The following is a 24534-nucleotide window of genomic DNA, read 5'->3' as shown; positions in this document are numbered from 1 at the left end:
TTACAAGCTATGTGATTTTGGGCAACTTAACCTGTCTACACCTTGGTTTGAAAAATCTGCAACAATCGGCCAGGTGTGGTGGCTCATGCCTGTAATCCCAGCAATTTAGAAGGCTGAGGCAGGCAGATGGCTTGAGCCAGGAGTTTGAGACCAGCTTGGGCAACGTGGCAAAACCCTGTGTCTACAAAAAATACAAAAAGTTGCCAGGTGTGGCAGTGCATGCCTGTAGTCTCAGCTACTGGGGAGACTGAGGCAGGAAGATTGCTCGAGCCCGGGAGGTTGAGGCTGCAGTGAGCCATAATTGCGCCACTGCACTCCAGCATAGGTAACAGAGAAAGACCCTGTCTAAAAGAAAGAAAATCTGTGGCCGGGCACAGTGGCTCACACCTGTAATCCTAGCACTTTGGGGGACCAAGGCAGGTGGATCACTCGAGGTCAGGAGTTCGAGACCAGCCTGGCCAACATGGTGAAACCCTATCTCTACTAAAGATACAAAAATTAGCTGGGTGTGGTGGCACGCACCTGTAGTCCCAGCTATTTGGGAGGCTGAGGCATGAGAATCGCTTAAGCCTGGGAGGCAGAGGTTGCAATGAGCCAAGATCACCTCACTACGCTCCAGCCTGGGCAACAGAGAGGGACTCTGTCTCAAAAAAGGGAAAGGGAAAGGGAAGGGAAGGGAAATCTGCAATGATACCTATTTGATTGGTTTGCTATAAAAATTAAATAAAATAATGCATGTAAAAGTTATTTACTCTGTCCACAGTAGGCAAACAATAAGTGATGATGATAAAGATAAAAGATAAAGTTGTTACATCAGAAGAAAAACTACATGATTAAGATTTTTTTTTTTTTAAGACAGAGTCTCACTCTGTCGCCCAGGCTGGAGTGCAGTAGCGCAATCTCAGCTCACTGCAACCTCCACCTCCCCGGTTCAAGCGATTCTCCTGCCTCAGCCTCCCGAGTAGCTGGGATTACAGGTGTGTGCCACCACGCCTGGCTAACTTTTGTATTTTTAGTAGAGATGGGGGTTTCACCATTTTGGCCAGGCTGGTCTCAAACTCCTGACCTCAAGTGATCCACCTGCCTCGGCCTCCCAAAGTGCTGGGACTACAGGCATGAGCCACTGTGCCCAGCTGGGGATGATTTTAATATAACAATTCTTTAGGCAGTTTGAAGGCAAAACTTTGTGAATGTCATCAGAGCTGAATAATGAAAGTGGGGGTACCCTGTTGACCATTCCTGCTGCATTTTGGAAGAGCAAGCCATGATTCAGTGAGAACAAGTTAAGAATTGAAGGGTTACATTCACAAAATTGAGAGGTGAAAAAAGCCTGGAATAAACAGTGAATCCAGGTGTCAAATGACTTTTTGGTGGTCAAGAGAGAGAAATTCCCAAGTAAAGGAACCCTCAGAAATAAAGTTACAAGTACAGCCAGACATATTTCACTTTATATAATGGGAATATCACCAAAGGTTATCAATTAGATTTTGTTAAATAGACTTACATGATAAATGTACTATCTCACTTATTTAAAAGAACCTTGAGGTAAATTCCTTTGTAAAGGGAAAAGGAAGGAAAACTACTTTGCCTCTTTGCAAAACTACTTGAACATATGCAGATCCTATGACCCAGCTGTTCACTTCTAGAAATATTCTCAATGGAAACACATACATATACAATAGAAATGACTACACATGTTCACCAAAGACATATACTGGAATAATGATTAGCAGCAAAATTCATAATAGCTAAAAAGGAAACCACTCAAATGCTCATTGCCAGAGGAATGAATTAATACATTGTGATACAATAGAATAGTATACAATGATTCGGATGAATGAATCACAAATACACATGCCAACATGAATTAATGAAACTCACACACATAATGTTGAACAAGAGAAGCCAGACAAAAAAGAGGACATATTCTATAATTCCATTTATATTAATCTCAAAACGTTTAAAACATATCTATGGTAAGCTGAAGTAATGATCAGAAAAAGGTGGCATGAGGGGGACTTCAGGTGGGCTAGTAATGTTCTGTTTCTTGATCTAGGTGCTAATTACACAGGTGTGCTTGTTTTTGAAAATTAATCAAGTTATATACTTACGGTGTGTGCATTTTTCTATTACATATGTTATACTTCATATAAAGTTTGCATTAAAAAAGAAGAGACTGACTAGTATTTACCATTGGTAGCCACTGTGCTAGGAATTTTATCTGTTTATAATCTCATCTGACCTTGACAGACAACTGTACAAGGTTACATTTTATCTCCATTTTAAGAAACAAGGTGGCAAAAGCTCTAAGATTATGTTACTTTCTTAAGGTCACACAGTTCACAAGTGGTGGATCTGAGGTCTGGACCCAGGTCTCACTGACTTAGAAGCTCATTCTCTTTCCATGAAACCACACTATACTCCATGAAGCATATTTTGGTAATAATGATAACAATTTCTTTGATATACCTGTATTTGGCATTTGTTTATTAGGCTTCTGTAACACTTAAAGTGGGAGATATCAGTCTTCCCATTAAATGTCATCTTGTGTTTGATATTTTAAATAAAACACTGAAACTCCAGGACAAATGGCACCCAATGAAATAAGCTCCATGGGCAACTCAACTTGAGAAACTGAAGAAGACCGCAAAGCAAGTGTGCCTGAGAACAGATTAGGGAGAAGCCAGTTCAAATATCACCACGTTTCTTTTCCACAGAGGAAAAATAGATAAGCTAGAGAGGTGTTAAAAGCTTTCGGTGCAATAATTCCCATAAACCAAACTGGCATTCGGTCTCTCTCCCTGTCTTTCAAGTTCCTCTCCAAGCCTGAAGGTAGCAACATAAAAATCCCCGATTAAAGCTGACTTCTCATGAGTGATGGGATGTAGCTCTATCCAGAAGCTATTGGAGCAGAATCTCATTAGGAATCAGGCCTCTGCAACAGAATCACTGGTGTAACAAGAGGGGAAAATGAAGATTGATTCATGAAGACCAGAAGGCTAACCTCTGCAAAAGCAAAATGCAAAGTTCTGCATGAACTCCCTCGAAAGTCCCCTCTCTCCTAAGTTTCTGAATTCCATCTCTCTGTGTGTGCTTGGAGAATTTGCTTCCCTCATTCTTTCCTCCCATATCATCTTCCTCTCTCCCTCACCACTGGCTTCTGGGCATCTCAGATTCTGAGATAAGCTCTGAGGCCAGAATCTCTGGGCTCAAATCTCAGCTCTACCACTGACTTACCAATCACCTTGGGCAGAACCTAACCTTCCTGTGCCTCAGCTGTCTCATCTATAAAATGGGGATAATTGTAGCTACCTTAGAGTTGTAATTAAATGAGTCAATAAAGGTAAGATACTCAGAATAGTGCCTGGCAACACATAACACTAAGTAAATATTAGTTATTATTATTATTATTAACCATCTACACTATTCTCCACATATACAATTCTCAGAAAAAAAGATAATTATCTTTCTTGGTAATTGCTGTTTATTTTCTTCATAGTACTAAGTATCTCAAAGTATTTACACTTATTTATCTTCATTCAGTCTTCTCCCACAAAAATATTATCCCCATGACAACAGTTACCTTCTCCTTCTTGTTCACCACTCTATGTCTGATTACCAAATACAGTTCCTGGAATATAGAAGACTCAACAAATAGTACTAGAATAAATGAACTGCAATGATAACTATCCTTCATTATCCAAATTATTTCCATTTCTGAGACTGAATAACAACTTTGGACAGTGAGAGATATGTTATCTAAATCTGTTTAATTCCCAATTTTTTGACAGCACCAGCAAGAAAGGTTTGGAGAACAAGGGATTGATCTTAAAATGTATTTGTAGCCATTTGATTTCTAATTTTGAATGACAAAGGATGTCTGTATTTGAAAAGAATAGCAAACAAAGGTCTGTCTTCTTTTCTCCCTGGAAATTTCTGTAGGCAAATAGGCCTTTCCAATAGCTTCAGTCGACTTTGCCCTAGTCTCTGGTCTCTCTTCTTTGTTAACACTCCTTATCCTGACATTTAGATCATAATCCTGGAAGAAGATGGGCAGTGATGTTTCAGCACCACGGACAGCAATAAATGGATTGGAGGAGTATGTCTTTGGTTTTTTTTTGAAATTTGTCTCTACTTACTAGCAAAATTATGACTTTTAATAAGATCACAAACTAAACACAATGCAATTGGTATAACAGTAACAAAACCTCTATCTACTGCGCATTTTAACATGGTAATATTCGTGTAAAAAGTATTTCATATATTATATTTATAATAAACTAATGAAAAGGTGTTGCTTACATTTCTTTTCTCTTTTATTCATATACAACATTTGTATATATTTTGGGGGTACAAGTGAATTTTGATACCTGTATACAATATGTAGTGATCAAATCAGGGTGATTGGAATATCCATAATTTTAAACATTTATTTTTTTCTTTGTGTTGGGACCATTCCAAATCTTTTCCAGTTATTTTGAAATATATAATAAACTACTGTTAACTATAATTTCCCTACTGTACTACTGAATCCTAGAACTTATTCCTTCTATCATCACTTTATGACTCAAACTAAGAGGAATGAAGTTGTTCAGATTAAGAAAGACTCCACAGCAATTCCTGTATTTTGCTATGACTTAATTGAGTTTTAATGAAGAATATTTCATAAGTTGGATTTTTGGCTTCTTGCTTTATTAATGCTGAATGAACTTGACTTCTCTATAAGGAAACTAATACTTTTGAGTGCCCGTATGTGCCAGGCACTTTTTGAGAGTCTTTATATACACTTCATCTCATTTAATTCTCATATCAGTACTACAACAGCACTGGATTTAGAGCCAGAAAGTCCTAGATTCAAATCCTGACTTGATCTTGAAACAGTTACTTAACCTCTCTCTAAGCCTCTTTTTTAACGTATAAAATCAAGCTAGTATTTCCTAACAGCCTGAAAAAGCCAGTCTAAATTCTCCTTTATAAGAAATCTCAAAATTTTTATTGTAAAATTAGGATAATAACTGCTTACTGCAGGTTGAGTGAGAGGTAGAAGGCAACAGAACACTAAGGTGAGAATTAATTGCCAAATATCTGAGACAGTGAGAAGGCTACCCTGGTATCAGTGAAAGAAGAAGGGTAGGATGCAGGGAGTTGGATATGTGGATGAGGAAGAGCAAGAGCCAAACTCCAGAGAGCCTTGAAAGCCAAACCAAAAAAATCAGATACATCAAAAGCCTTGAAGAACTTCTCTAATGGCCAGGACCATGTTTTCAATTTCTTTCTCATTCTACCCACTATCACTACCATAGGGCTGTCACATAGTAAGTGCTCCATAAATGCACATTTATCAAATAAATGGTTCTGAGGAAGGTCAGAGAGTATCTAATGGCTTGGGTACAACCCAAAACGATTACAATGTGATGAAATGATGGGCTGGATCTAAGAAGGAGATGTGGAAGTGAGATAATTCCAAGGTCCTACAAGTTGATCCAAAAACCAACTACACAAAACCCAGACAGAGAGATGGGGGTGTTCACCCTGGCTTCAGGGAACAGTGAGCCTCTGCATATACCATTCTATTCACCCACTCAATCAACAACTAATATTGAACACCTATTCTGTGCCAAGAACTGTTCTAAACCATAGGACTGGGACAGATACATACCCTACTTTCAAAGAAGCTTACATTCTAGTGTGAGAACACAAATCCCCCTCCCCAAAATACCCCAATAAATAAACTATAAGCAACCCTCACTCCTTAAACCTATGAGAGTTTGTACACAAGTCTAGTTAGTGAGGGATGCCACCTCATGCATTCAGGGCTCTCTGAGCTTCAAAAGATTAACCAAAGTTCTTTTGAGTAATCAAAGATCAGATGGTAGCGATTTACTTGATAAGTAACTGAATCTACTCAGTTTCTGAGTTTGGACACAGAGGCTAACTTGCTGATATAAGATGGATGAAGAAAACAACCAAGAAACTGAAATGGGAAAGAGGAAGGAGGACCTTTTCTATGCAGCAGAATGTCAAGTGGGATTTGTATTTTAATTGTTCAGTGCAACGGTTCAGAAAAAAAAACTGAGCACAAAAGACTCTACATACTCATGTTTAATTTCAAAGAGCTACCAGCTTTGGTTCGACAACCTGCACTTCCTCACAGGGCTCTTTGAGAGTCATCAGGGTGGAGATTCAGTTCTCCCACCCCATCACCATCACTGGCTAACGTAAGAAGAAAGCTAGGGACCAGAGCAATGGTCTTGCAGGGAATTCACTGTTCCTTTTCCTCGCCCCTCTGCAGGAAGAAAATGGGTGATTCCTCACTATGGTAGATCACCACCAAAGAAGACTGCCAACAATTCCTCCCTTCCCTGTATACATACACTCCATCAAGATGTGCAGTCTCCTTCACCCCCTTTGAATCTAGGCTGACCTTGTTATTGCTTTGACAATAGAATGTGATGGAAGAAATGTTCTAGGACATCTGATCCCAGGCTTTAAAAGTCCTGGCAGCTTCTGTTTTCTTGCTGGGATGAAGTCGGCTGCCATGTAAGAAGCCAAACTACCCTGAGACCTCCATGCTATGAGGAAAGCTAAGTTAGCAACATAGTGGAACCATGTAGCTATCCAAGTTGGTCCTCACTGTTTAAGCCATCCCAGACATGGTGAAGCATATACTAGCCATCTCCCCTGTGCCCTGTGGAATGGGATACATCAAAAGGGCATAAAGGGGCCTGCCAGCTGGATAAAGCAAACCACACACTGTATTCCAATGAGAACAGGAACCACCACTGAAAATTCTCCTCTCAGTGCAGCCATCGGGTTCAGGTTCAGAGAAAAAATTGGAAAGAGGAAGAAGGGCAGAGTGAATCTGGGACAAGCCCCATGGGTGGTGGCCTCGACCTTCTGGGCTCAAGCAATCCTCCCACCTTAGCCTCCTAGGTAACTGGGACCACAGGTGCATGCCACCACGCCCAGCTAATTTTTTTATTTTTATTTTTTGTAGAGACTGGGTCTCCCTATGCTGCCCAGGCTGGTATCAAACTCTTAGCCTCAAGCAATCTTCCCTCCTCAGGCTCCCAAAGTGCTGGTATTACAGGCATGAGCCACCATGCCTGGCCACTACTAGTATTTATAGATGAGGAGATAAGGTTCAGAGAAACTCCAGTAAGTTTTCCAAGATCATGCTCACAGCAAATGACAGAACTGGGATTTGAATCCAGATCAGAATGGCACCGTAGCTCAAATAAACACCAAGATCTGGCATGTAGTGCAAGAGCTGTTACTTTAATTGCATATTTAAGTTTTAATGGACTTTTATTTTGTGTACACATATTTCTTCAACACAAACTTCAGTGGTAATTTTGAAGAAAGGTTAAGTAAATATAAAATGTTTTTACTGATAGAATACTGCCTTGTTTTGTTGTGTTCTTTTTTATATTTTGATTTTCAAGATGTTTTCGTAATGTAAATAGGAACAAATGAAAGCACTGATAAATAGGTTGCAACCCTCCATCCTTCCAGATATACTAAAAAAAGAACCAAATAAATAAAGACAATGTTTAAGAAGTTTTATGGTGCTTTGGGGTTTTTGCATCAAATTGCAGTAAAGATTCTAATTCTTTTTTTATTATTTTGGGGGCTAGGGTGACATTTCTCCAAAAAGGACATCATATCTAAATGGGGCCCCAAGACAAACGAGTTTTATTATGGGCTGCAATAATGACTTTTTAGTTTTCTAGAAAGGAATATCACTTGCTTATTAAGAAGGTTACATTTTGGGGCATGGCAACTTAAGTTAGTTGGTGAATGTTGAGGCTGCATATTAGGTTTTACTGAGGCCTATTATTATCCCCTTTGTGCTGGAAAGTATCTTAAATACTGATGACACAAGAATAAATTTTTTTTTAAGTTCCTGCTCTTGCAGCATTTAGGTTCTAATGGGGAAAAAGTTAAATAGGACCCAAAAGTGGTAAGTGCTATGAAGAAGCTAAAGTAAGATGAGGTGCTGGGGAGTGCCAGGCTACCTTAAATTGGGGGGCCAGGGAAGGCTTCTCGAAGAGGTGACATTGGAGCTACCGTGTGAGTGGTAAGGGGTAGTAGCTATGGGAAGATTTGAGGAAGAGATTCTAGGCAGAAAGAATACCAGTTGCAAGGGTTTGTGGGGGTAGAAATGAGGTTGAAAGGAGGCTGGTGTGTTTAAGAAACCAAAAGAAAGTTACTGTGGCTGGAACATGATTTGCAAAGGGAAGAATTATACAAAGTAAGATTAGAAAGGAGGCAGGAGGAGTTAGATCACAGGGTCTTATGGTCACCATAGGAGCTTGGGTTTTATTTTATTGAGATGGAAAGCTTTTAGAGGCAGTGCTACACAATCTGAGGAGCATATTTAAAAGATACTCTGGCTGTACTGTGGAGCAGAAATTGCAGTGCTGGGCAGCTGGGCAGTGGGGTGGGAGCGGGTTGTTGTTGAAGTCAAGAGTGGAAGCAAGACAAGTTGTTGGGAAGCCTTACAGTGGTCTGCCAAGGTTTACCATGATTGAGCATGAAGAGTAGTAGTGGAAATGCTGACAAGGGGATAGAGTTGGAAGCCATCCACACTGAAATGGGAAGAACATGTCTGGGGGTAGAATTCAAGAGCTGTGCTCTGGGCATTTCAGCCAAGATGTGCACTAGACCAGGAAGCATGTTGCAAAAGAGATGCCGGCACTGTATGAATAGCAGCTGCTGACGACCCCTCCAGTGACTTCGCACCCAGAAATCCTGGGGTCCTAAGCCCCTACCTTCATAGATATTATCAGGAAGTCCTGTGACTCTAAGGGTTGTTTGCCTGTGGGTGAAGAGAGATCTGGCATTTTTAAGTGGTGGCTGGGCATGGTGGCTCACACCTGTCATCCAGCACTTTGGGAGGCCGAGGCAGGTGGATCACCTGAGGTCAGGAGTTCAAGACCAGCCTGGCCAACATGGCAAAACCCCATCTCTACTAAAAATACAGAAATTAGCCAGGTGTAGTGGCAGGAGCCTGTAATCCCAGCTACTCGGGAGGCTGAGGCAGGGATAATTGCTTGAACCCAGGAGGCAGAGGTTGCAGTGAGCAGAGATCTCACCTCTGCACTCCAGCCTGGGCGACAGAGCAAGACTCCATCTCAAAATAACAATAATAATAAAAGTGGGCGAAGGACATGAACAGACACTTCTCAAAAGAAGACATTTATGCAGCCAAAAAACACATGAAAAAATGCTCACCATCACTGGCCATCAGAGAAATGCAAATCAAAACCACAATGAGATACCATCTCACACAAGTTAGAATGGCAATCATTAAACAGTCAGGAAACAACAGGTGCTGGAGAGGATGTGGAGAAATAGGAACACTTTTACACTGTTGGTGGGACTGTAAACTAGTTCAACCATTGTGGAAGTCGGTGTGGCGATTCCTCAGGGATCTAGAACTAGAAATACCATTTGACCCAGCCATCCCATTGCTGGGTATATACCCAAAGGACTATAAATCATGCTGCTATAAAGACACATGCACGCATATGCTTATTGCGGCATTATTCACAATAGCAAAGACTTGGAACCAACCCAAATGTCCAACAATGATAGACTGGATTAAGAAAATGTGGCACATATACACCATGGAATACTATGCAGCCATAAAAAATGATGAGTTCATGTCCTTTGTAGGGACATGGATGAAATTGGAAATCATCATTCTCAGTAAACTATTGCAAGAACAAAAAACCAAACACCGCATATTCTCACTCATAGGTGGGAATTGAACAATGAGAACACATGGACACAGAAAGGGGAACATCACACTCTGGGGACTGTTGTGGGGTGGGGGGAGGGGGGAGGGATAGCATTGGGAGATATATCTAATGCTAGATGACGAGTTAGTGGGTGCAGCGCACCAGCATGGCACATGTATACATATGTAACTAACCTGCACATTGTGCACATGTACCCTAAAACTTAAAGTATAATAATAATAAATAAAAATAAAAAATACAAACATTAAAATAATAATAATAATAATAATAATAAAGTAGCAAACGCCATTCTAACTTCTGATCTCTGAAAGTGGCCTAAGGCACTTGACAATTCCCAAGGCCTAGACGTGTGTGAATCTTGTTTACAACAAGGTATACTTCTCCTGTCTTAGCACTTAACAAAGAACGCATTTCTCTCCTATCAAGATCACTCTGCTTCAATATTTGACTACGACTGATGTGACCATGAATGCAAATAAATCAATCATAGCATGGACCACCAAAAGACAAATCGTTCTTCTCACACAAAAGCTGTATGAGACACCTCTGCACCTCTGTTCAGAGCCTGAAATTCAGCCATGCACCTGGGAAGCAGCATCGAGCCAAAGTGGCTCTTTTCCGGATTTGCAACACAATGAAAATGAAATCTGGCTTTTGGAAAAATTTCCATTTCACTGGCCACTTAGCACCCTCATTCTCTAAAATGCAATTGCCTCTCCTGTGATGCCAACTGGAAAATCTAAGGCACTTGGAAACTCTTTAAAGGTCCAGAAAGTCCTCCTGTTGCCAACCTTCTTTGAAGAGGATCTGCAAAGTCCCTGATTTATACATTTGCTGCCAGTAAGGAGCTATCTGGCTACATGTTAAATAATCTCTAGCAGGTCTAGAGAAGAAAAAGGAATATGTTGGTACTTAGACAGTCCTTTTCCTTAAGCCTTCCAGGGATTCTTAAAAATTTTTCCTAACACCATGCAAATCCCCACTCTGTGTTGGTGGTATAATGGGCTTACCCCTTCCATGAGTGGATTTGGCTTTTCCATTAGGAATGGAAGCATATTTGTTGGCTTTAAGCTGTCAAATCCATTAAGTTTTGGTTTTCTTGCATTGGGTTCAGAGTAAAACATATCTATATAATTGCTTTTCATTTCAATATTAGGGTCATGTGTCACAAAGAACAAAATCAACAGTGATAAACTTCAGTAATCTGAGCATTTCAAGGAAGGCTTTTAGGAACCCATAGAATCAACAAGAAGGATGGCAAATTAGGCATGGAAACCAAAGCAGTTCTGGAGGTTCTGGAAGCAGCCTCTCTGGCAGTGGTCCTACCCTTCTTGCACACTGGAATCACCAAGGGAGATTTTAAAGCTTTTAAAGAAGATTGATGTCTTGACCCCATCCTCTAAGATTCTGGTTTAATTGCCCTGGGATAGGACTGCTGTCACTGGGTATCTGCTGTTAACAATGACTGCACTCCAATCATCCTCAGTCCCTGGGTCACAATGATCAAGCTAAAATTCCAGGGGAGTGATGGGACTATCAGCTTAGTTTGATTCCCAAGTCTGCCCCTTGGCTAGGGAAGGACAGGGCACTTGGTTACCAGCCTTACCCAACTGCGGAACTGTGGCACTAGGGAAGAGGTAGTTCCCCAAAAGGAGAATGACGTGCTCTTAGGAGGGAAAACAGATGTCAGACAACTAAAATGACAATTCTCCATCATTATTTCTACATATAAAAGCAACAATTTAGTTGATACACAAATGCACGCCCTTTTCTCCCCTATAGGAAACACTCCACATGACTCAGGAATGTTGTGTGCAAGATCATCCTCTTCAACAGACCGGGACTCAGGGAGACAGAGATGTTAAGATGCCCCCAGCACAGCATAAATGTGCAGTCAAGCTCATCATCTGTCTCAGTCCACAGAGTGGGTAGTTTATAAAGAAAAGACATTTATTTCTTACAGATCTGGAGGCTGGGAAGTCCAAGATCAAGGTGCCAGCATCTGGTGAGGGCCTTTGTGCTGCATCATCCTATGGCAGAAGATGGAAGAAGGGGGCAAGAGAGCAAAAGATCCAACTCTCAGCCTCAAGCCCTTTTATAATTGGTATTAATCCATTCATGAGGGTGGGAGCCCTTCCTCCCAAAAGTGTTACGTTGGGGATTAAGTTTCCAATGCATGCTTTTTGGGAGACACATTCAAACCATAGCATCATCCCAGCTGCAGCTCAAATGGAAAAGTCACCACTGCTGCACTGAGCCAAGCCACAAGGGAAAGACCAAGACCTTCCATCATCACCATCATAAAGTGGAGGTGCAGGTCAAACAACGAGGAATCCTGTTTTTTCTACCTTTAAATTAGAAATCATGACAACTGCATGGAATCACACTAAAGGAAAACACTGTGTTTTCCTGATCACGAATACAAGCTGTATCACTCCCCCTCCTCCCTCCACATTAGTACTGCGAATACTAATGTTAACAAAGCAGAAAAAAAAGTTCCTCCAAACAGCGCTGAGATCTACCCGAATGATTTGATATGCATCTGATGACAGTACTGCAGGCAGACAGAATAATGAATAGAATGTGTGGGATAGCTTTTGATAGGAAACACTATACCCATGCCTGGGACAATAATAAATCTAATCTCGCTAAAGAAGCAGAACTAACACAGTGACCTATGCAGCACAATTATCAAGGCTGTTGACATCTCTGATTGTCTCGGAGATTGTTCCAGTGTTTGAAAAGAAATCAAGGGGCTTCCTCCGAGCAGCCTAAATAACAAAAAGTAGAACCACGTCCATGACTATTACCTGTGCGAAATTCCACTTGGAGTCAGGTGACAGAGAAAGATAAAACCTCTCTAAATCCTGCCATATCCCATGCACACCCTAGTCTTCACGTCCCTTCACTCCAGGGGTTCCTAGTCCAGGGTTCAAGGTCACCCTGAACTCACTGAAATCATATACAAAATTGTTCTTTTTGGGGTTTTTTTGAGACAGAGTCTTGCTCTGTTTTCCAGCCTGGAGTGCAGTGGCACGATCTCGGCTAATTGCAACCTCTGTCTCTGGGTTCAAGCGATTCTCCTGCCTCAGCCTCCCCAGTGGCCGGGATTACAGACGCACACAACCACGCCCAGCTAATTTTTGTATTTTTTGGTAGAGATGAGGTTTCACCATGTTGGCCAGGCTTGTTTCGAACTCCTGACCTCAGGTGATCTGTCCACCTTGGCCTCTCAAAGTGCTGGGATTACAGGCATGAGCCATCGCACCTGGCAGCAAAATTTTGCATGTACGTGTCTCCCTGGGCAGAGGTACCACAGGTCCCATTAGATGTTTGAGAGGGTTGGTAACCCACAAAAAGGTTTAGCCCCACAGCTCTGTGGAAACTCTATATCCTCCACCTCACCTATTCTGACCCCCTCCCTAGACCTCGCCCTCTACAAATAGGTCTTGTGTGCATTTGAACTTTGATAGAAATCAGCTCTCTCTTCTACCACTTGATGGCCATGCCCTCTTTGTCCCAGTAGTGGTTTGTCACTGGTCAGAGTGGAGAAGGGGGCTTCCATCAGCCTTAGATATCCTGAAAGTCTCACTGCCTGTGGTCAGGGATGTCTTTACAAAGTGGACTGACACCATTCTGTTTTCAGACAGCTACAGCCCTCAGAGATTCAGATTTCTTAGAGAAAACAGGGCTTCTTCTATAGAAAAATTAAAACTTAAAAAGGGATTTGTTGGGAAGGATGTTTTAGTTTTATTTTTTTTAGCTTGGGCTTCAAAAGTACTTCCAGATTCAAAACCTGGTACATACAGGAAAATAGCCCAATAGAAAATGTAACTAGACACTCTTGGCTGATTGGAATGTTATAAACTGGAAGGTCCTTCTTCCCATAGCCCCTAACTTCTTTTGTATACACTATGGATTGTGTACATAAGCCCCTTCTTCCCACAACCCCTAACAAATTAACGTTAGCCCTACAATTTCCTATGTATTCCCCTATTCTTTGGTCTTGCATCATACTGTAGTGCCATGTGAACCGTGTAGTACCCAAGGGGATTGAAAGCCCTGTGTGACTGCTGATAGCCAGCACGGTTTTCACATACCACCCTACACATGCTATGCCCTTGATGGTTCCTCAAGACCAGGATTCCATGAGGCTTCTCACTATACCTGCACTTGAAGTCATTAGTCATCTGTTCAAAACACATGGATTTGGCAACTTATGAATCAGGCACTAAGCCAGACATAAAATTGTCAAGCATAAATGGTCTCAGCCCTCAAGAAACTCAGAGTCTAGTTGAGAAGACAGACACTTATACCATTAGTTACAGTGCAACGTAAGAGGAATGACAGATAGGAACAAAGTGCTAAAATAAACAGAGGCACGAACAGGCTGATTCTATTTGTCATACAAGTAGCAGATTCTTGTTGTGCAAAGTGTGGCTGATGGACCAGCAGGGTGGGCATTACCTGTTGTCTTGTTAGAAACTCAGACTCTCAGGCCCCACCTCAGACCTACTGAAGCAGAATCTGCATTTTGATAAGATCCCAGGTAATTCACGGGCATTTCAGAGTTTGAGAGCACGGTGTTAAATGTCAATGCAAAGGCAGGCACCTGAGTCCCTGCTAACATTTCTAACTGCAGCTGGAACTAGAATGCGCCAAAAGTAATGGGTGTGGGGAAGGGAGATATTTTACATCTGTTTTAATTTATATGGATGTAGAATTTAGAAAAAGCTGGCTAATTAGAAGTAAAGTGGGCCAGGCACAGTAGCTCATGCCTGTAATCCCAGCAGATTGCTTGAGCTCAGGAGTTTCAGATCAGCCTAAGCAACACGGTGAAACCTCATCTCTACTAAAAATGCAAAAACATAGCTAGGCATGGTGGCACACACCTGTGGTCCCAGCTACTCAGGAGGCTGAGGTAGGAGGATCACTTGAGCCCAGAGGGCGGAGGTTGCAGTGAGCCAAGATTGCACTGCTGAACTCCAGCCTGGGTGACAGAGCAAGATACTGTCTCAAAAAAAAAAAAAAAAAAAAAAAAAAAAAGAGGTAAAGTAAGTAGTTCTGTCAACTTCCATACCACACTCAGAACCTTCATGCCTGGGGCCTTGGATAAGAGGAGAAAGATAATCTGTTCTCCCCAGTGTTCTCAACTGCCCAATAACTCAAGTCCTGTGTTGTACTATTAATAGTAAAATGGGACTAGAACCCCACTTTCCTGACTTGCCATGGGAAGATACGAAACTTATTGAGTAGTTATGAAGAATAACTCCAGAGTCAGAAAGACTGGGTTTGAATTCAAACCTTCCCATTTACCATCAATCTGTATAACCTTGGGTGAGTCACCTAATTTCTCTTAATATGTCTAAATTCTTACAACTGTAAGAAGTCACATCTATCTCAAAGATTATTATGAGAATGTATTGAGATAATGGTTATACATTTTCTAGATCATTGAGTGCCTCGCATATAACAAGAATCAATAACGTTTGATCTTTTCATTTTTATTAACTGTTGCAGTGGACTCTGGCAGTTGTTCACCAAACCCATTTCCCTTCATTCCTGAGCACACAGCTAGACTACATTTTCCAACGCCAATTCTTGGAATGTCCTGGCCAATGGAATGTAGTTGGAAGAGACAGATGCCACTTCTGGGTCTGGCCCATCAAAACTTCCTGTGTGACCCGCCATTCCTTTTGCCCATTTGAATCCACGTGTCGATGTCCAGGGTGCCTTTGGAAACCATGGGATGAAGATGGCAGCATCTCCATCAGCCTGGGCCTCTGAAAGACTACATGGAGCAAAACTACATCACCTCCATTACTAACTGGACTGTACATGAGTAAGAAATAAACTCCCACTGTGTTGTTAGGAAATGAATGTTTGTGTCCTTCCAAAATCCATACATTGAAGCCCTAACTCTCAACATGATGGTATCAGGAGATGGAGCCTTTGGAAGTAATTAGATTAGGACACCAGGGTAAGGCCTTCAGCATGGCCCCAGAATAAGAGAAAGAGAGATATCTTTCCCTCTCTCTCCCTCTCTCTCTGTCTCTCTCTGCATGCACACATGCCTTGTAAGCACACAGCAAGAAGGCAGTGATCTATAAGGTGGGGAGCGAGACCTTACCAGAAACCAATCCTGCTGGCACCCTGATCTTGGACTTTCAGCCTCCAGAACTGTGAGTAATAAATTCCTGTTGTTTAAGCCACCCAGTCTTTGCTATTTTGTTATGACATCCTGAACTGACGAAGACATGCTAAGACAGAGATTTCAGGGTATATCTGTTCCAGTGGCTAGCATCACCCAACGACAGCTGGCCAGCACAGCATTCAAATTTTTCACAGTTTACCTCACGGGGTTGTTGTGAGGATTTAACAACATAACAAATGTAGAAATGTACTGTAAACTGTGAAGTGCTATGCAAATATCTAGAGAGAGAATACTATATTCTGAAGTCAGGACCTAGTTCACATCCAAGCACTGTTGCATGCAAACTGGGTGACCCTGCATAAATTATTTACACTCTCTGAGCCATCTAGAAAATAGAAATAAGAATAAAACTCACAGTGCTCTTAGGCAGGTGAGAGAAACTCTGACACATGAATGCATTCTAGAAGTAAAAGCTATTGTTCTAAATGTAATATGACTTAGTTGTTAGGAACGAGCCTTTCTGAGTTCAAACCTCTGATCTGTTACTTCCGGGTTAGTAATCTTAGTAGGCAAGTTAATTAACCTTTATGTGCCTCAATTTCCATACCCACAAAATTGGGATTATGATAGAATCTACCTCCTATAGTTGTTTTACTGAATGAGTTGATACAGAGAAGGCTCCTAAAACAGCATCTGGTATGTGGAAAGCAATTAATCAATGCTAGTAACTATTAAACAAGACACAAGAATTAGAGGCTTCAATTACCCAAAATTTTCTGTTTTGCTCATTTTGGCCTCCCTTCCCATTAAAATGTACAATATTTTACCTTTGACAACTAAAATATTAGACTTAGTCCTTTTGTCATCCTTTAATATTTTTTCTTCAAGAAAATTGAGGAGGAGCGCACTTGTAGATGGATTGTTTCACATTCAGGAATTATCCATAGACTAAGCCATGGAAATATAAATACTTATGACATTAACGTTATTCATTTTCTTAACACTGCCTCTGAGTTTGAGCATTACATAGACTCACTAATGCAAGAGCCAATCAGCATGAAAATTCATATTTGCCAACCATATTTAGAAGTGCTAAGATTCTAAAATCTTTGAAGTCTTTGTTTTACCAATGAGAAAGCTGAGAATTGGAGATGTTAAGTGACAGATAATAAGATCACATCCATAATAGGAGGGATCAGAACCAGTCTCGCAATGCCCAGTTCCTGGACTACCCTATCATCCTGCCTCCCAGGGATGGGAAAGGGAGGACAGGAAGCAAAAGAAATTTTTTTTAAAAAGCTTTGAAAGGTGATTCTAGAACATTCCATTTCCAAGATTTCAATCACATGTAAGACACAAAGTTCTTACTCCCCAACCAATCCTGATCAACTGTGAATCCTAACATACCTCATTTTGGTCTTCCAACTTTGGACCCTACCCATTTATAGGGGGTCTCAACCCTGACTGTATATTAATATCACATAAGAAAACTTCCGAAAAATACTGATGCCTAGATCCCACCTCAGACTAATTAGATCAGAATCTCTGAGGATGGGTTTCAAGTATTTTTTTAAAATGTTCCCAAGTAATTCTAAAATGCATTCACAGTATGAATCGATGTTTCAGCTCACAAACTTCTGAAGGCAAGGCAGAAAAGAATGGCCAACAAAGCTGAGATGCTAGAACTTTGCTAGAACATCTCATTCCCCAAAGCTCCTTGTCATCCACTCAGTCATTCAACAAACATTCAAGACCGTCTGGATGTTGGCTGCTAAGGATACAAGAATAGACCAAAAAAAAAAGAACAATAGACCATGGTCCCTGCCTCCAGGGCTCATCATCCAGCAACCTGCCCCCCACCTAGTGGGCTAGACTTCTTGGTCAGTACATACCACCTTCCATCTCACAGTCCCACCCCTCCAAATTAGTCTCCATGATCCGCAAGGGTCTTGCAGATGATCTACAGCTAGCGCTGAGAAAAAGAGATGGTTAATAATCTTCTCAAATAAGATTGTCCTTGCTTGGAAGCTGATCTCAAAAGTTTGACATCTAACAAAACAACTAGACTTTCCATTATTAGATGTTATCTTTTCCCCATCAGCGGGCCTCCTAAAGGTCGAGGCAGAGTGGAAAAATGCAATTTATGATTGAGTAAATAATAAATTGCTATGGAGATCCACATAATACTTCTTTATATTCATCATGTACACAGGCTCTGTTTAAAATGCTTAAAGCCACTTGCTTTCATGGGTCCATAAAGTGTTTGATGGCAATGTAGTGGTTTCCATAAATGAAATTTTCAAGAACTGATAAACTGAAGTAAGTCTTGGCTAGAACAAGGCTGAGAATTCCTGCTCCATCATCAGCAGTGGGGCTTCTATGACATACCTGATCACCATCAGAAATTGAATTTGCAGGTAGCTCCTTGGTTGAGTTATTCATAGATTTTTTTTTTTAATCTGGAAAGACCTTGACATTTGAAATATGTTAAGAGAATGGCTAGACGTAGGCAATGATTCAAAGGATAATTTGTCCTTCATGAAAAGACAAAGTAAAAAGCTCTATGGTGTCTCTCCTATCAGAAATCATTTACTAACCTGTAATAAAACATTGTTCTGAGTATAATATCTTTATTACAAAGACTTAATTAAATTAATTATAAAAGTATCATTTCACACATAAAGTATATGCATTAAGTAGTTAAATTTGTTTTGAGTAGGGGTAGCCCCAAGGAATTTCCTCTGAACAAAATTTGCCAAAATAAAAAACATACAAACGTCTTAAACCAAGAGAAACAATTGAAAAACCAAGCAATGTATGATCCAAAATCAATCTTAAAAGACACAGATTCTCTGGATATATACCCAGAAGTGGAATTGCTGGATCATATGGTAGTTTTATTTTTAATTTTTTGAGGAACTTCCATACTGTTTTCCACAATGGCTGTACTAACCTACATTCTCACCAACACTGTATAAGACTTCCCTTTTCTCCACAGCCTCGCCAATATTTACCTCTTGTCGTTTTGAAAAAAAGCCATCCTAACATGTATAGGGTGATGTTTCATTGTGGTATATACCCAAAGGAAATAAAATCGGTATGTCAAGGAGATACCTGCACTTCCATGTTCACTACCACATTATCCACAATGGCCAAAATACGCAATCAGCCTAAGTGTCCACTAACAGATGAATGGACAAAGGAAATGCGGAATATATACATGATGGAATACTATTCAGCCTTAAAAATGGAAATCCTGTCATTTGTGATGACAGGGATGAAACTGGAGGACATTATATCAAGTGAAATAATCCAGGCAATGAAAGACAAATACCAAGGATCTCACTTACATATAAAGTCTAAAAAAGTCGAACTCATAGAAGCAGAGAGTAGAATGGAGGTTACCAGGGGCTGGGGTTGGGGTGGGAATGGGGAGATGTTGCTCAAAGGATATAAAATTTCAGTCAAGAAGAATACATTCAGAAGATCTATTGTAAAACATGGTGATTATAGTTAACAACAAAGTATTGTACACTTGAAAATTGCTGAGATTTTAAATGTTCTCACCACAAAAAATGATAAAAATGTGAGGTAACTGATATGTTAATTAGCTTTATCTAGGCATTCCACAATGTATACATAAACATCATATTGTACACCATAAATATATAACAGGTTTTTTTAATCTGGAAATATCTTTAATTGACCTTTGCCAATTAAAAAATAAATAATTTAAAAAAGATACTTTTGTCATGAAAATCAGACTTATTCTTTAAATAAGGTACATATTGACAATGACTTTGACTCATTCACTATTAATAAGACATCTTTTGGAATGTCAAAAGATAAATTTTGTAGAAGATTGAACATGCATTTTGTAGCTAGGCATGAGAGAAAATAATAAAAGAAATCAACCTCCCCCCAATGCCATTGCAAAAGAAACTACAGATTCTTGAAAATTTTGTGACTCGAAAGGGGCAAGTTGACAAGATAGCTAAATGTTCCTCCCCTTGGTCCAACTTTTTCAATGTGCAGGCTGGGACAGGAAGTCCTTTCCTAAAACAATGGGAAGCACCAAGGCCCCAGCAGCAAAATAAGCCCCCCAGCTTGTGTCCTAAGGTTGAAGGTGCTGGGTCGTGGATGATAAAGAGGCTATGTCTACCCCTGGCCAGTGTGCACCTATCAAAATCAGGGGATGAAGGAAGCCTTCTGACCTAGGGAAATGAAAAAGGAAACCAAGAATTTGGGGATTAAATAGAGGAAGCTGGTTCTAAGCAATGGTCTTGATTAGAATACCAGCATGGTGCCTTTTAAAGGCCAGTAGGGGCATGATCCATGCCTACTTATTTTAAAGCTGCAAGAAAAAAATAAATTATCAAAGTGAGATTATACAGAGAAGAAAATAAACTACAATAAACTTATAAATTCTGGAGTGGGACTGAAAAAAGGAGAAGACACAACACTGATGCAGTGGAGAACATACACAACCATGGAAAACCTAAATTACAGCTTTCCACACCAGCAGACGCTAACAATATAGCTACAGCTAATACTTATGGGATGCTCACCTCCGTCCAGCATGGTGCAAAGCCCTTTATGTAGATAATCTCATTTCATTCTCACAACGACTCTAGGGAGGTGAGTGGTCACAATTCCCATTATGTGGCTGGAGAAGCCAGGTTACACAGGAATTAAGTAACTGGCGAAGTCCACTCCGACTATAAATGGCGGAGCTGGTCTTAGAACCCAGGCAGTCTGGCTGCAGGTTCCTTGCTCAAAACCATGGACCACAACATAGAAGAAATAGCCACAACAGAAATGAAGAATGCAGATCCATACCACATGGCAAGGGGAATCAGGGGGAAGAGGAAAACAAAGGCGGTGATACTGAGATCTTAAAAGAGCAGTGATTTAAGACAACATTCTCCATTTGAAAGACATTCTCCAAGTGGATATCAACAAATGGTTACAGAGTCAGGCTCAGGATTGAGGTCAAAGGCACTCATCAGGTTTCTAAACTTGAAATTCAAGAACAGATCCACCAGCTGTCCCCGAAGTTTAAAGACGAAATAATAAATAATAGAAATAATAGAAAATAATTATAGAAATAAGAGAATGGCATTCTGGTTTTTGCTCTTTGAAAAAGAAAAGGGTCTGGGAAGAACCTACCCCAAATAAAGCCATATGCATCCCTCACAGCATGGATAGTATCTGACCAAGAAGACTATTTCCAAGATCAAATGGCCAAGCTAATTCCTCAGTTGGAAAGACAACTCTCAGAAATAGAGGATGTATTAGTTTATTTTCACATTGCTGATAAAGACATATCAAGATTGGGTAATTTATAAAGAAAAAGAGGTTTAATGGACTCACAGTTCCATGTGGCTGAAGCAGCCTCACAATCATGGTGGGAGGTAAAAGGCACATCTTACATGGTCACAGATGGGAACCAAGCGAAAGGGGTTTCCCCTTATAAAACCATCAGAGCTCATAAGACTTATTCACTACCACGAGAACAGTATGGGTGAAACCATCCCCCATGATTCAATTATCTCCCATGGGTCCCTCCCATAGCACATGGGAACTATGGGAGCCACAATTCAAGATGAGATTTGGGTAGGGACATAGCCAAACCATATCAGAGGAGGCCTAAGAGCAGCAAACATATGCCTGCCTTGCCTCGTGCCTGCCATGCCCAGTGGTATGCCAAGTGGGTCAGATTTCACCTTCATGATGTCTCTTTCACCATCTATTAATATATGTGTCATGCCCACCATGCCAGATTAGCTAAGGTCTCTAGGTGAATGTACCCAACCCACCCACATCACTTCCCAACATCATTCTGCTCAAGGTTCGCCTTCCCAAAGGGCGCCCAGAACGTAGATTTCTCCCCCTCAACAATTTCCAACCCTGTCTACCCCTCAAACAAGATATTTGTTACTACTGGACTGACAGGAGAATTTCTCCAAATCATTTATTACATAAAGGATCTCATATATTCTAGAATGATGGCACTATTAACTAGGTTAGTCTCTGAGGTAAAGGCTTTAACTCCCAAAGCTGACAAAGACACCAGAAGGAAAGGATAGAGGAAGGAGAGGAGGGAAAGAAAGGAGAAGGAGGAGACAGGAGGGAAAGGGAGGAGAGAAAATGATGCATGAAAGGAGGATGCAGGGAGAAAGGAACAATGGGAGGAGATAGGGAACAGCGAGCTGGATAGTGGCTTATGTGTCTTATGAAAATACCATGAAACACTGAAAATTTTAAATCATGAATAATCAGAGCTTGTCTTAGTCATATAAATCTAGTATAACTTTTTAAAAACTACTTTATAATGTATAGCAACAGGTGCTGTGGCTCACACCTGCAATCCTAGCACTTTAGGAGGTGAAGCCGGTGGATAACTTGAAGTCAGGAGTTCAAAACCAGCCTGGCCAACATGATGAAACCCCATCTCTACTAAAAACACACAAATTAGCCAGGTATGGTGGCATGTGCCTATAATCCCAGCTACCCAGGAGGCTGAGGCAGGAGAATCACTGGAACCTGGGAAGTGGAGGCAGCAGTGAGGGCCAAGATCATGCCACCGCACTCCAGCCTGGGCGACAGAGTGACTCAGTCTCAAAAAAAAAAAAAAAAAAAAAGTATAGCATATGCAAAGATAGCTCTTAGATACACGTAATTGTTAAATATGTGCCAAAAGGAACTGAGTAAAATTCAGCATTAATTTTTAATTAATTTTCCCAAAAAAGGTGCAGATTTTCTGTCTTAACCTGGGGGAAAGGTTAAACATACTTATCAGTTTTATAGTCACTGGGGGAAAAAATAACAATGTCCCATTGTCACCACCTCTATTTAACCTAGCTCTAGAAATTCCAGCAGATAACTATTCAAGAAAAAAAAAAGTATAAAAATTGTGAAGAAAAAAAATAGAAGTGTCAGTATTTCAAGATGACGTGGTTATAGTCCTAGAAAATTCAAGAAAATTAACCAGAGAATGACTTGCTCAAAATTGAGGGTATAAAATAATCCTCAAAAATCAATAACCTTTGCTTACACTAGTGCCAGACAGCACAAAGAAAAAAAATCCAGGAAAAAAATGCTATTTGAAATAGTAATACAAAACATTAAATATCTGCATATTCATTTCACTTAAGACACACATGACTTAGGGAAAGTTATAAAACTCTGTTAAGAGAAATAAGGAAAACCTGAATAGTGTGATGCTTTCTGCTCCAAGGGTAAATTTCGAACTTGCTCTGAGAGAAAGAGGAGGCAGAAGGAGAACTGAGAATTACAGGGAACATGGGATGAGCCCATGGGCTTAAAAGGTGCAGTTAAGAGCATAATCCTCGTTCAGGTGGTAGAGATGCAAACATGTCCAACGTAGACTTATAAATTAATCCAATATCATTAAGGTCTATTGGAACACTTTCTAGAATGAGACAAGCACACAGCAAAATTTACTCAGAGGAATAAGGAATAACAGAGACTTCTTTTTTAAAAAGTGAGGGTGGGTCTGTCCTACTGGACTGCAAATTATAAAGCTGCAGTTATTGAACGTACATGGAGCTGTATTAAAAGCAAGCATCCCTGGGCTGGTATATATTCCAGAAACAAAATTCAAGCTATTAAAGGAACGTAATAAATGACATATCAGGAGTAACACAGAAGTGGAAAAGAGAACTACTGTTAAATGCCAACTTAAATAAAAAATGATTTATTGCACTTTAGGTCCTGGTGACACAAAATAACTTTTAAACCAGGCAACAATTTATGCATTAAAACTATCTAATTTGTATTAAAAGTGAAAAATTTCCAGTTTACCTATAGAACAAACTTCTACATGTACCACTGGCCTAAAATAAAAGTTTAACACAAGTGAAAATGAGATAGCATTCTTACTACTGAAGAGATAAAAAAGAGCAATGCCTTGAGAAATAAATAAATAAATAGTAATATCAAAATACGACAAACATAATTGATGAAAGTTTTACTACTCAAAGTAGCACATGTAAAGAACTGATATAAATATATACAAAAAGCCCAGATGCTATTCATTAAGTGGGCCACAGAAGAACGGTCCACTTAGCCCAAAGGAAGTCTAAATGAGAAAAAAATACAGAAATACACTATTCCTAGCCATTAAAGAAAAACAAGCCAAAGCAACTTTAAACTACCACTGAACACATTAAACTAAAATAAGTACAAATAGTAAAATTCCATGTTGACACAGTTCTATGGGAAAAAAAATGTGAGTTGCTAATGGTAGATTTAGCGGAGGGTGGAGATGGCATCATGTCCCTTAAGCAGCAGCTAAATCTGACTCCTACATCCACGTGATGTCCTAGGAGGGAGCTGGGCTTCTGATGGGGGTGACACATGGCTGCTAGGAAACTAAGCCATAAGGCCCCCAGCCTTGGCAAACAGTGGCAGTCTCACTGCAGAGTTTGGCACAAAGACTGCAAAGAGTCTGGCACAAACGGAGAATAGGAAAACCACTAACTTTCAAATGGCCCACCAGGACTTGGGTGATGAGCTTCTTGCAGTGTCTATGTGGACTGAAGACCAGAGATCCTTCCCCAAAATTTCTGGTAACCCCTTGTAGCTTTG

General features: G+C 40.4%; 1 protein-coding gene across 5 annotated transcripts in view; it reads right to left on the bottom strand.

Annotated features, from left to right (window-relative positions):
* The window catches only part of KIAA1549L (KIAA1549 like), a 298917-nt gene that overhangs the window by 168837 nt on the left and 105546 nt on the right, over nt 1-24534 (bottom strand). The window lies entirely within an intron of this gene.

Source organism: Pan troglodytes, chromosome 9 (genome assembly GCF_028858775.2).
Source record: "Pan troglodytes isolate AG18354 chromosome 9, NHGRI_mPanTro3-v2.0_pri, whole genome shotgun sequence".
Lineage (NCBI taxonomy): Eukaryota > Metazoa > Chordata > Mammalia > Primates > Hominidae > Pan > Pan troglodytes.
Note: the sequence above shows the minus strand (reverse complement) of the source record. Positions and strands in the feature narration are given on the sequence as shown.